The sequence below is a fragment of the Euprymna scolopes genome, chromosome 2 (assembly GCF_053919585.1).
Source record: "Euprymna scolopes isolate OS-2025 chromosome 2, ASM5391958v1, whole genome shotgun sequence".
In the NCBI taxonomy this organism is placed as follows: domain Eukaryota; kingdom Metazoa; phylum Mollusca; class Cephalopoda; order Sepiida; family Sepiolidae; genus Euprymna; species Euprymna scolopes.
In genome coordinates, this window is record NC_136483.1 from 25,472,422 (window position 1) to 25,486,189 (window position 13,768).

Here is a 13,768-nt window from a genome sequence, read left to right on the forward strand (position 1 = left end):
GTCGTTGACTGGATTCAAAAACAGCCTACAGAAAATGGACTCTCATTTATGAAAGTATGATGGGCTATGAAAAGGAAGGGTTGTAAAGAGATAGCTTCGAATTTGGGGGTATCAAAACCAAAGCAAAATATGATGAAAGTAAAAATAAAATAGATAAACCCAATAATTTATTATACCATACCTGTTCACACTGAAACACTTATCACAATATTCTGTGGACCTATATTAAAAAATCTTGTTAAACTTTGTGACATATTTCCATTCTATGGAGGTCAGGCGCGAACAAACACCCCATAATTTTATTATACCATATTTCTTCAAACTGAAACGTAATTATCAAAGTATACTTACGCAGATAGATATGAAAAGTCTTTATTAAAGTTTGTGCCTATTTCCATTCTATGGTGACCAGGCACGAATGCAGACCCCACAATTTTATTATACCATCCCTATTTAAGTTAAAACATACTTATCAAAGTATTATTAAGTACATCTATATCAAAAACACTTCTTCTTTTTTTATTTCCATACTTTGTGCACCAGACGCATACGCAGACCCCACAATTTAATGAATCATCATTATGCCAGATCAAACATACCCATTCCTGTGTCTCAATGCATCTTCTATCATTATATGTGATCAGTTTTCTATAATAGTCAACCATATAGGAGCCTATTCGTGACCAGACACACACACAATATATATATATATATATATATATATATATATATACATTTCCCATATTATATTTTTTCAGTTCAAGAGAAATAAGGCCTGTTTTTCGCTCTGGCACTGAGTCACTATCTTGCAGTGTGCGTACATTCCAAGACCCAAGATAAAAATTGTAATACATTGCTTTGTTTTGACTGCAATATTGGATACCCAGAAAGCTGCAGTACGCTGCCAAGGTTGATGGTGAGCATGCAATGTTTACGGCATCTTTTCCCACCCCATTCCCCCTCTGGAGAAAGCAGTGCTGGTCCTAAAAAAGATCTGCTTTGTCACTGAAGGAGGACACGGACAGCACAATTGCTCACAGTACGGACAGCACAATTGTTCAGTTTTTATGCTGAGCGGCCATCATCAGTCGCCACTTATCAAGTTAGAGATTGCCAGCAATATCTTTTGCCTGTCCTCGTCGCTTTACCACTGTCGCCAGCGGACATTATCTTTTTTTAGTGGTTTCAATGATACTCAAACAAAGCTATCAAGTTAAGTTGTCAGAAACCCACACAAACCTCAGTGTTTCTACTCTTAGATACATGCCTTAACAGAGGCTAAGAGCTGCATCTCTCCAAGTGGCCTAATCGCACCTCAAGACACTAACCTGAATATTTTCTTGTCTCAGTGCATGCATGTATATATAAATATATATGTATATATATATATACGTGCGTTTGTGTCCATACACACACAACGACATACATACATACATACATATATATATATATATATATATATATATATATATATATATATATATATATATATATATATATTAGAAGAATTCATTTGTGGTATAGAATTTACGTATGACAGAAAAAAGAATTCTTTTGGACCCTAGACGTCTTTCGCTATCCTCGTCAGGGACAAACGATGGAATTTTGTATCTCTTTTAAAAAAAGAAAATAGGGTGAAGAAACTGAAATTAATGATGAAAATGAGGACGACTTATTTACAATTATATATATGTACAGGGAGGAAGGAAAGGGAGAAGAATCCCGAGTGGGGAATGATATCCCGCATATAAATATACGGGGGGGGCAGAAAAAGGAAGTGAGGAATCATATTTATTGTATCCTTCTATAATTCACACAAAGGAAAAGGGTAATAACAAACCGCTTCTGCCTGCAGAGAGAGGCTTTAAGTCGCGCAATGGAGACGGATTCGAGAGTGTTAACATGACTACTTGATCGGCCTTCGAAATAAAATTGTAAAGAAGTCGTCCTTATAAGCCTGTTCACGTTCTGGGATATCCAAAATTATTGTGGATGGAGTTGAGGAGCATTTTATTTTTTATTTTTATTACGAAAACATGAAGGAACATGTTGTCCCATTCTTGTCCAAAGCAAACGGTGGTTTGTTAGGTGTGTCAGAAATTTCGTGAAAAATATTGAATAATTTCACCTCTGTCTTTCCAAACTTATAACTCCTCGAAAAATGTAATTCAAACCCTAATTTTTTTTCAATTAAAGGACCAAGAACCAAGGTTTCATTAAGAAAACAAACAAAGAAACAACGTGTTTTTTAAAAAAAAGAAAAGGTTTTAACCTTCGGACTTTACAGGTACATTTCTAAAAAACACTACTCTTTTGTTTTAAATTTGAATATATTATTTATTTATCTTTTATCCTCAATTTGCGATATATAACCCTGTGGTGAGTAAATTAATTATTTACTTTTTAATAGACATTTCAAAATGTGAATTAAAAAAAAAACGTTTGTCTAAAATATTATATTCGGTTTATTGGAAAGAGCATAAAATTTCACATTGACCCTGAAAATATCGTAAAAATAGAATCAATAGAAGTTTTGATAGATTTTAAAGTTTAAAAATTGAAAAATACTGAACTCGTAAAATCAATTAATTCCATTACTGTTTTTTAAAAAAATAAAAAAATAACATTTCTATTACTTTTTATACAACTTTAATAGTTTATTTTGAAAGTATAATCCATAAAGAAAATAAACAACCCACTTTTAAAAGAGAAATTACGAGTTTTTTTTTTAATATGTTATTCGCAGTTTCGTGTTAGGGGTGTCAAAAATTCCTACAAAAATTCTGATACACCTACTGGTTCGCCCGACGTAAACAGCATCACACTAACATTTGAATTTATTAGTCGAGCAGGTAACTGCTCGACGAAACAAAATGTTACTTGCAGACATTGAGTAATGAAGGTAATGAAGGTACTGCTTGAAAAAACAATTTTTTAATTTCCTCGCGAAACATTTAATGAATTCCTTTGGAATAGTGATAATAATAATCTCCATGTTCTTCTGTTTCATTTCAGATATTATTTGATATAATGTGATATAATATCGATAAAAAAAAATCTTTTTTACAAAATCGTTCCTTAAGAGTTTTCCAACCGGGTAACTATTCATACTATCACAACATTTAATAACTGTGCGTTGTAACTGTTACTACTACTCTTTATTTCTAACAGCGTCAGACTGACTACTTACTAGAATTAAAGAGAGAGAGGAAGAGGGAGAGAGAAAAAGAGGGAGAGAAAGAGAGAGAGAGGTGAGTGAAGAAAAAAGGCAAGGTGTTAAAGATGTTATGTGCGAAGAGTAGTTGGTGCCACGCTGCTATCTTGTGTGTGAGGAAGGTAGGAGTTGAATCTATCTTAGATTTGTCAGAGAATGAAGAGGGGTCGTTATTCGTACTGATATTTATTTATTCATTTATTTATTATTTTTTTCACTTTTCTATCGTTTCCTTCCCCCTACCTACCGAAATTAACACACACGCACACGCACACACATTATACAATTTACAAAATAAAAACATAATAGGTTATACTAATTTTGCGTAAATAAAATAAAAAAAAACATTGATAAATGTTTACTTTATCTACAACAGAGTACAATTTGGTTATTTAAACGTTTTCGGGGTCGCTGACAATGAATCTGATATTCAAAGCCGTCGCAAAATTATATTTTTTCATTGCAATTTGTCAGGAAAACATTTTTTGCTTTTTTTTCTCTTTTTTAAAAAAGAAGTCCCTTAACTTTGGAGTTGGTTTTCGAAAGTTTTTCTTTTTTTTTCCTTACAAAAGGTTTAATTAAATATCAAAAACGACTAGAAAAGTTTTAAAAAACTTTGGGGGGGGGGAGTCTTCGGAGTTTTGTTAAGAACTTTGCAATAAATAATAAAACCAACCGAAAGAAAAATTTTAGAAAACCAATATTTTCCCCAAAAGACGTCTGCTCGCGAATCTGTTTCCTACACATTAAATAAAGCATGAATCTACCGTAAGTGTATTGAATAAATAAGAGGAGGTATAGGGCAGGGTCTTTCTAAACGATCTCTAGAATACTCTTGGCTGGCGCCATTCACACTGTGGAATTAAACCTACTTAATAAATTCCCCAAACGTTTTTATAAATATGTGTGTGTGTGTGTGTGTGTGTGTGTGTGTGTGTGTGTGTGTGTGTGTGTACATTTTTTTTTAATATACAAAAACAGAAAGAAGTTCACTGGAAGATCTCTTCTTTTTAGAGGGTTCTTTTGAGTTTTTTTTTTTCTAAATAAATATCAAAAAGCAACTGAAAGCAAAATTGTACAAAACTTTGGGGGGGGGCGATTTTTGTTTTTCTTTGTTTTTATTGTTTGTTTGTTTTTAAGAAAAATTTCTATAAATTATAAAAACCAACCAAAAGAAAAGTTTTAGAAAAACTATTTATTCCATAAAATATGTCTGCTACGATCCTTTTTCGCTAAGCCCAACAGCGCAATAGTTAGCGTTCCCCTAACATTGCGATCGACCTTTACCGGTTATTTCCGTCAACTGCCGAGCACACTCGGGTAAGTTCGCGAAAATAGCGGGTCAAATTCTACAGAAGTTTAATCATTGCCAAATTCCGTGATTTTAAAGTTACTTAGATTTAACTTGGGCGGACGTACACGAATGCTATCCCTCTAGCGAAATACGCATCGGCTCCGATGTCGTACGTAGTTCGACTGAGGGAGCCGCTATTATTTTTACAAGGAAAGAATTTTTGCGTGTGTGACCTAGTTTTTTTTATATATTTATTTTGGCTTGAACTTTGCGCATAATTTTTGTTATCTGTTTTGTTTTTGTTTTTGTTTTTTTTGGGGGTGTTGCTGGAGTTTATGTAATTATTAACAGAAAAATTGGTGAAAGTCAAAATAGAATCCGCGCTATTTTTAAATATTATTTTCAAGTTTAATTAAAGTTTTACAATATCTGCGTAATTAAAAAAAAATGCCAATAAACTTTGTGAAAAAACATGTTTTGGACAATTGAAATTTTTATTTTTTTATTTTTGAAAAGATAATTATTAAAACAAAAACAATAGTGTTCTCGTCGAGTAGTTTTTATTTAATTCAAGAAAATAAAAGATACTCATGTACTTATTGAGGCGTGCTGAAATAATGAAATTATTTAGAAAGTCATTCTTAACATGGGGACGGGAGGTTGTTGTGTACATATTCTTTACTTTCACCTAACAATTTAATAAAAACAGGTATCGTAAAACTTTAATTAAACTTGAAAATACTATTTAAAAAAAAGCACGGGTACTTTCACCTAACAATTTAATAAAAACATGTATCGTAAAATTTTATTACCCCTATTTTCCACGTCCCTCACCTATTCCTCTTCCTCTCAACTGTATCCTAACTGCTTCTTACTTCTCTCTACAGATTTTTGAACTTTATTCAATTAGTTTATGTTTTACTATATTGCTCAATTCAGATCCACCGAGATATGCGACCACAAAGTGACAATTAGAAAGCCAGATTGTTACTGAGAGAGAGAGAGAGAGAGGCGGGGGAGAAAACAGGAAGATGTTAATGGTAAAGAAAGAAGGATCGGATCAAACTAAAAGATTGATAGAAAGAAGATACGCGCAAAGAGAAAGCAAGTGAAAGAAAAAACAAGTCAAGAAAAAACTTTTGGAGAGGAAGAGGAGTGAGGACAGACTCAGGACAGTGGGCTTGCGATAGAGTCACCAGGAAAAGGGAACTCAAGCTGGCCAAGAGACTGTGCAAGGCTTGCCACCCCACCACTCTTTTGATCATTTTTATTAATTTTCTGGCTTGTTTCTTGTTCAATTTGCACATAATTGACATATTCTTGCCAACTATATTGCATTGGAAAGTCATTAAACCTTTATTTATGTTCATAATTATAATAGTGCAATATGTGATTATATTTTGTACTATTTATTTTCACTGTTAACAGGATAAAATTTAATTGCAATATGTCTTTTATGCAATACAAAACACATTTCACTATTAAAAATTGCATAATCGATTTCAAATTCAACCCTCGTTATCACAATAAATGCTACATTATGCATAAAAACAGATCTATTATTCAGATGCTTTCGATCATTGGTGGAGTCGAAATTAACCCAGGAACCATTGATAAGCAAAATAAAATGGTATTAGCCAATGCAAATGATAGGAATAAAAGTATATGACAAAAATGTGAAAAGCTGAATATTATAGAAAAAAATAAAGATAAAATAAAACAAAGAGTTCAAAATTATAAAATTAATTCAAAGAGGGAAATGATATTTAAAAAAAGAGTCAAATAAAAATATTTTGATAAAAATAGAGAAAAACATAATACTAAAATGGCCCAATATTATAAAAAAATAAAGAAAAAATTTGTGCAAAAATCATATTATAACAAATATAAAAAAAAGCATATAAATTTACTTGCAAACTCGAAATATCAAGCAAAGATTCGATTTTGCATCGACACTTTCTGTTTAAAAAAATGAGACAAATGAAAAAAAGACGAAGATTTTATGACGAATTAATGCAAAAAAAAAAAATGATTTTAATGCGAAAATTGATTCTGTCATACAAAAAATTTGTCAGAGAAAATATAACAGACCAACAGCAACGTAGATTGGCTAGTAAAAGTGCATTTAGCAGTGTCAACAAGAAATATATTGAAGGAGTTGGCATGAGAAACTTCATGATCAACCAATTGAAGAAGTACTTCAGATGCATCCACTCCTATGTAGAAAAATCCAACAATTACGGTCTGCAGACTTATTGGGGCGATAATTTGTCCCACTGCTTCACCAATGAACATTTTCTTTGCGACAAAAGCGAATATGAATATGTGCCATTGGCTCAGTTATCAATACGCAATTTTAAATGTATACATTGCCAAGACTGTGATTGCAGTGAATTGGCCACATTTGAAGTTTCCATAAATGAAAACAATGAAAATGACTACAGAATACCAATGACTCGTTTGTGTAGAATCGAAGATGGCTGTCCAGACTCAATTCAGAAATTGGAATATGCTAAAGGATTGCATGACAATTTATATGATTTGAGTCCGGATTTGACAATTGCTCAAATGAAGAAAAAAATGGATAGTTTCCAAAGTTGCAAAGGTCTGAAAGAATTTATTGCTGTGGCCAAAGTGATTGCACGTACAAGCTGGCTCTGCTGAAACTCTTGTCACCACACTCGCAACACCTGAGAACAGTGATCAGACAAGTCTATAGATTATTGTCAATTGGAACATGACTCAACTATATGACATCGTTATACTTGAAGGTCACAATGTATGTTCAATTAATTTACCAAGTTAACAGGGATGCTACTATTTCCCACCTTTACACTGAACTGGGTATCAATGAAAATGAATTGCATACTGAGGTTTATGTCACAACAAAATATGCTAATTTGTTTTAAAAATTTCAAAAGTCAATGTATGATTTCACAATAAATCATTATGAAATTTGCAAGATGCGCAAAAAAGATTCAGAATTGCATGAATGGGACAACTGAGATAAAATAAAATCTCAAACAGTAATTGAAATTATTAAAGAAAATGACATATTGCCATGTATTGTATGCAAAAAATTTGGATTAGATATGATAACATACAGAAAAGTGCCAAATTTAGCATCGATTAATGGTCTTCAAGTTGATAACATCCCACCTGAAATCGTCATTTTTAATATGTATGAAAGGCTTCTTATTCAAAGAGCCAAATTCTTCATGAATATAATGAAATTGGTGCCATATAATTTTAAAGGACTGCAAAGCCAGTTGATCCCAGCTATCAGAGGAATAGCTAGTCATTTGCCAATGCCGATGGAAACAACTATTAACCATGCTATGGCTACATTGCCAAACAATTATCATAAATTGGTTGAAATTATAGTAGATACATTGCCAAACAAAAAAAGAATTATTTGGCGCTCATTGGTTAATATGGACAAAGTTCTGAAAGCTTTGGATTGGTTGGAAACCAACAATATTTTATACAATGACATAAAAATTGATCGAAATGCCAACTTGGATGAAATTGTCACATGCATTGGGCGAAATGATAGTCTGAAAATGGATAATTTTTTTTTTTACATAACCACTTATCAAGGCCAGAGACCACTCGTGGATAAGAGTTAAGAGTGTACAGTAGTCAATTGGACAATATAGTAATCGTTAGTAATCGAAATTCGGTAAATTTGTTAACTTAAGTGGAACAGCTCATCAAGAACTTGTTTACGTTGGACTTGAAGACAACCATTTTGTAGTCAGATGGAAAGCAGGAAAACGGAAGGCAATTCCACAGGGGTGCAGTTCTAAGTAAGAAGCTTTGTTCATGGAATCTACGTTTAGGTTTAGGCACAGATAAAGAGTGGGGGGAATTATTGGTAGTGTTTTCAGCTAGACGAGTGTGTCTTGTGAAAGTTTTGCGAGGGGGGACCATAGATTGAAGCTCAGTCGAGCAGTTGCCATGAAAATAACGATAAAGCAGAGACAAACTCGCAACATCTCTTCTGTGAGATAGAGGTAGCAGGGAAGAGAAAAGGACATCTCCTACGAGGCTACGAAGTCTATTTTGAACTCTATCAAGGCAGGACAATCCTTTCTAGCAGCTCCTGCCCAGATGTGGCAACAGTACTCCATCCTTGGACGTACCTGGCTCTAATATAGATAGAGAATTGCATCAGCAGTGAGATATCTGCTGGATCCATAGAAGGATCCCACCATTTTTCCAGAGGCCTTCGCAACAGATTTGATGTACATGTTCCATTTAAGATCAGGAGTGAAGGTCAAGCACAGAAGCTTGTCAAAACCTGAGGCCTCCCCAAGACGAGAGCCATTCAACTGATGTCTGATGGGGATCAGAACGTTGATGATGTAAAGATAGAAGTTTGGTTTTAGATGCATTAAAAGTAACCAGTCACTCTTTTCCCCATTATACCACGTGCTCAAGATCAGCGGAAAGAGAACCGAAGAGAACTTGGTCGTTTAAGGTCTTAGATGTGCTACCATAGATAGTAGTGTCATCAGCCTAAAAGTCTACAGACTGGAGCTCAGATTTCATCCGAGCATCACACGCTGATAGAAATGCAACCAATGTTGCCACCTGAAAAGGATTTGACGATTTTCAGGCAAAAAAGAGTTGAAGGAATATTGCTCACTGACAATGACCCATTATTTGAATTGTTCTGTTTCGCTGATTTGTTTACAAGAGGCAGATTTGGAATGTTCTCAAATGAACGTCCATATGGCAAATTAAAGCCATACATGTACATTAGAAATCGATTGAATCATTGTGATCCTAGATTCAGAAAAAGTATTCAATATTAGATGTTTTTTGTCGATAAAGCTGATAAACGATCCATTGATGCTGGTATTTATGCTATTATGAAAACAGCAAATATGCCAAAAATAACAGTTACTGAACTGAAAATGATGATAAGCAATTGGAAGGCAATTTGTCAATGATGGTAGGTTTTCTATAAATAGAGGTAAGAAAACGCCCTCTGGAAATTTCAATTAACACGTCGCGGAACGGAAGAGAGTTATCATTTTCTATTTCCATAGTAAAAGACAAAGCGTGATGTAAGGAATTAAGACGTTTAAAGAATTCTAAAGCCATGCCCTGAAAAGGAAAAGCCGCAACCGTATAATCCACATAACGAAAATATAAAGCAAGAGTGTTATGTAAAAAAAAAAAAAAAAACTTTATAAATTGTTCAAAACAATTTAGAATAATTTATTCCTGAGGATTGGAAAGTGTTCGGACTTATGATATAGTGATTATATCAGCCAGTTCCCGTCAGAAGTGAAGACTGTTATTAGGAAGTTGAAAAGGGTCGAAAGTAGAATTAATAGACAAAAACGTCTATTTCATTCAATGAAATATTCCATTATTTAAATATATATATATATATATATATATATATATATATATATATATGGCGCATTTCATTAAATATGCCACATATATATCTTTTTATATAAATCCGTATTCCTGTCTGTTTGTTTGTTTGTCCACAATTTTATTAATATATACAAAATGTCCATTACTTCAATGTTTCACTTATTTCTATACATAGTATGGTTCCTTCAAAATATACGATTAAGCGGTCATTTCATTTGCATATTATATTAAGGAAAATCGATTTTATTAAATAGCTGTATGCTAGTTTAAGTTTCTAGCGAGAGAGTTGTTTTAAGTCTTCTATTTAAGTTTATTATTTCATCAACTTTAAATAACAATTATATTGATAATATATTTAATTTAATTTATTTGGAATTATTATTTTCGATATCATTTTTTTTTAGAAACGGGTAGACTTATTTCCATTGATGATTTTTTTTTATGTTCCGAAGTTCGAAGGATAAACAGAAACTCTTCCCAACATAAAATAATTTGATAATCGCAATAAGGTTATAGTGTGTAAACAGAAAGATGTTTTGCTTTATTTTTAAATATTCAAAAGTAAATAAATAAATAGATAAAACACTTGCGAATAAACGAAAATATCGCATTTGTTTATTTTTTATTATTTTTATGAAGAATCTTTGAGCGTTCCGGGAATTTACACACACCCTCAAAAAAAAAAAAAAAGAAAAAAGGAAACATGACGAAAATTTCTTTTATTTACGAAAAAAAAAAAAGCCAGTGAAGAAAGTGTCTTTACAAAAACAAAAAAAGCCAATAAAAGTAATTCCATTTCAAACGTGTTAACGTTTATAAACGTTGTTATATCTACACTGGGCAAAGTCGTTTACAAATTAACTTTTCCTTTTATTCTCGTTTCAGTTTGGAGTCTGCCTATACGGCTATTTTCTTTTTTTTTTTTCGGTCGCTCCGTTGTTTTGATTCATTCATTATAATTTTATTTTATTTGTTATTTTTTGGTGGGGGTGTCATCCATCGCACGAGCAACAAAAAGTGCTCAATATCTGGAGAATAGCGTCTTCTTAGTATCCATTCTGGGTATCATGACAGGGTATCATGCACTTCTTTTTTTAGGGGCGATTACATTTACATGTTTTTATCCGTTCTTTTATTTTTGAAATTGGTGTGGGGGTATCCACGTTGTCTACGATATATCTATCTATACTTCTATAAATTCGTTTTGTGTGTATTGATATTTATAATAAAAACCCTCTTTTTTATTTATTTAAAAAGAAAATACAATTTTCTTATATATGGGTTGTCGGATTGCATTCATTAACCAAAGATCTAGCTAATTTGCATATTCTTTTAAACATTCATTCTAATCAATTCCCTATTAGTTTTTTTCGGTTTTCTTATGGGATGATCATGTTTAGTTAAATATTACGTGTAATTATATTCATGCAGATATTCTACTTGATTTATACTTGCATAATATTTGCGTAAAAATTAATATTAAACATAAAATTGTTTCCAGATATATTTATGTATACGTATCTATTTTTATTTAATCCATCTATCTATATATCTATATGTATAAAAGTGAACGTATCTGTGTATCTGTCTGTCTGTGTATCTGTGTGTCTGTCTGTGTTTGTACATTTCCCTACGCAATAACTCTGTCAATTTTAAGTCTACAGACTCGAAATGTGATATATAGAGTACTGAGATTTGGGAAAATCGATGTGATTTGGCGATTAAGAGGTCAACGTTCAATAATTTGACCTTTGAGAACTCTACCAAACTCCTCCGACAATTTGGTGTTTAAACACTTGTAATTTTAGATATAGGGTGCTTGGACATGGATCTAACTGAATAACTTGAGTTGAGCCCAAAACAATCAATTTTAAGGGGTCATAATAGAGGTCAAAGTTAAAAAAATTGACCCCCCCTTTTTTGCTCAACATACACATCCAAATATCCGGGCAACGCCGGGCACCCATGCTAGTATATCTATAAAAGAGAACGTGTCTGTGTGTCTGTGTGTTTGTCTGTGTGTCTGTGTGTGTACATTTCTCTACGCAATAACTCTGATTCGAAATTTGAAATACAGGGTACTGAGATTTGGGAAAATCTATGTAATCGGTTTTTGGCCAGAAATTTGGCTGTTAAAGAGTCAAAGTTACACGATTTGACCTTTGAGAACTCTTCCAAACTCCTCCGCCAATTTTGGGTCTAAACACTTGGAATTTAAGGTATAGGTTCCTTGGTCATGGATCTAACAATGACTTGATTTGAGCCCAAAACAATAAATGTTAAGGAGGCATAATAAGGGTTAAAGTTAAAAAATATTTGACCTCTGTGGTTTCTACCAAATTACTCAGACAATTTCTGGTGTAAACATTTGAAATTTTACATAAAGGGTATTCAGAGATAGGGCAAGCTTTTTCATCGGTTTGGGTCGAAAATCTTTAGTTACTAATATATAAATGTATGTATGTATCCATGTTTGCATATCTGCCTAAAACTTTCGAAAGAGGCGACGGATTTTTACAAGATCAGTATCGTTGTGAAGTTCGACTGTTCATGCGACAAATGTCGAAAAATTGGCTAAAAACATTATATCTTCACCTGCAACTAGGCACTTTCCTACAGGGGGGGTCGCTTTTTTTGCCGATATTTTTGAAAGATATCCTCTCCTTTCGATTGTCCAGCCTTAATGTAAACGTAAGTCACTTCAGGTTTGGCGGTGGTCGTAACGACAAAGACGTCAGGATTTTTCCCCGTTCTTTTCGTTCTTCGCGGTACGGGTTCGAGCCTGCCTTCCTACTACCACTATTTTTTGCGCAACATACACATCCAAACACCAAGGCAACGCCGGGCTGAAATGCTAGTATATCTATAAAAGTGAACGTGTATGTGTGTGTACATTTCCCTATGCAATAACTTTGTCAATTTTCAGTCTACAGACTTACAATTTGATATATAGGGTACTGAGATTTGGGAAAATCGGTGTAATTCGTTTTCGGCCAGAAATTTGGCTATTAAAGAGTCAAAGTTCAACGATTTGACCTTTGAGAACTCTATAAACTCCTCCGACAATTTTGGGTCTAAACACTTGTAATTTTAGATATAGGTTCCTTGAAACTGGATCTAACTGAATAACTTGATTTGAGCCCAAAACAATCAATTTTAAGGGTCATAATAAGGGTAAAAGTTTAAAAAATTGAACCCCCCCTTTTTTTTGCTCAACATACACCTCCAAATACCCAGGCAAAGCCGGGCACCCATGCTAGTATATCTATAAAAGTGAATGTGTCTGTGTGTCTGCGGGCCTGTCTGTCTGTCTGTCTGTGTGTCTGTGTACATTTCCTTACGCAATAACTCTGACAATTTTTAATCTACAGACTCGAAATTTTATATATAGGGTACTGAGATTTGGGAAAATTTATGTGATCGGTTTTCGGGCAGATATTTGGCTATTAAGGAGTCAAAGTTCAACGATTTGATCTTTAAGAACTCTACCAAACTCCTCCGATAATTTTGGGTCTTAACACTTGTAATTTTAGATATAGGTTCCTTGGGCATGGATCTAACTTAATAACTTTATTTGAGCACCAAACAATAAATTTTAAGGAGTCATAAATGGGGTTAAAGTTAATAAAAATTGAGCGCTTTTTTTTTTTTTTTGCTCAGCATACACCTCCAAACACACGGACAACGCCGGGCACCCATGCTAGTATATCTATAAAAGTGAACGTGTCTGCGTGTGTCTGTGTATCTGTGTGTGTACATTTTCCTATGCAATAACTCCATCATTTTTCAGTCTGCAGACTCGAAATTTGATATATAGGGTACTGAGATTTGGGAAAATCTTTGTAATCCGTATTCGGCCAGAA

At 33.3% G+C, this 13,768-nt stretch overlaps 1 protein-coding gene across 1 annotated transcript in view; it reads left to right on the forward strand.

Moving 5' to 3' along the window:
- The window catches only part of LOC145303398 (cysteine-rich secretory protein LCCL domain-containing 2-like), a 97,985-nt gene that overhangs the window by 5,505 nt on the left and 78,712 nt on the right, over window positions 1–13,768 (forward strand). The gene's annotated exons all lie outside the window — the stretch shown is intronic.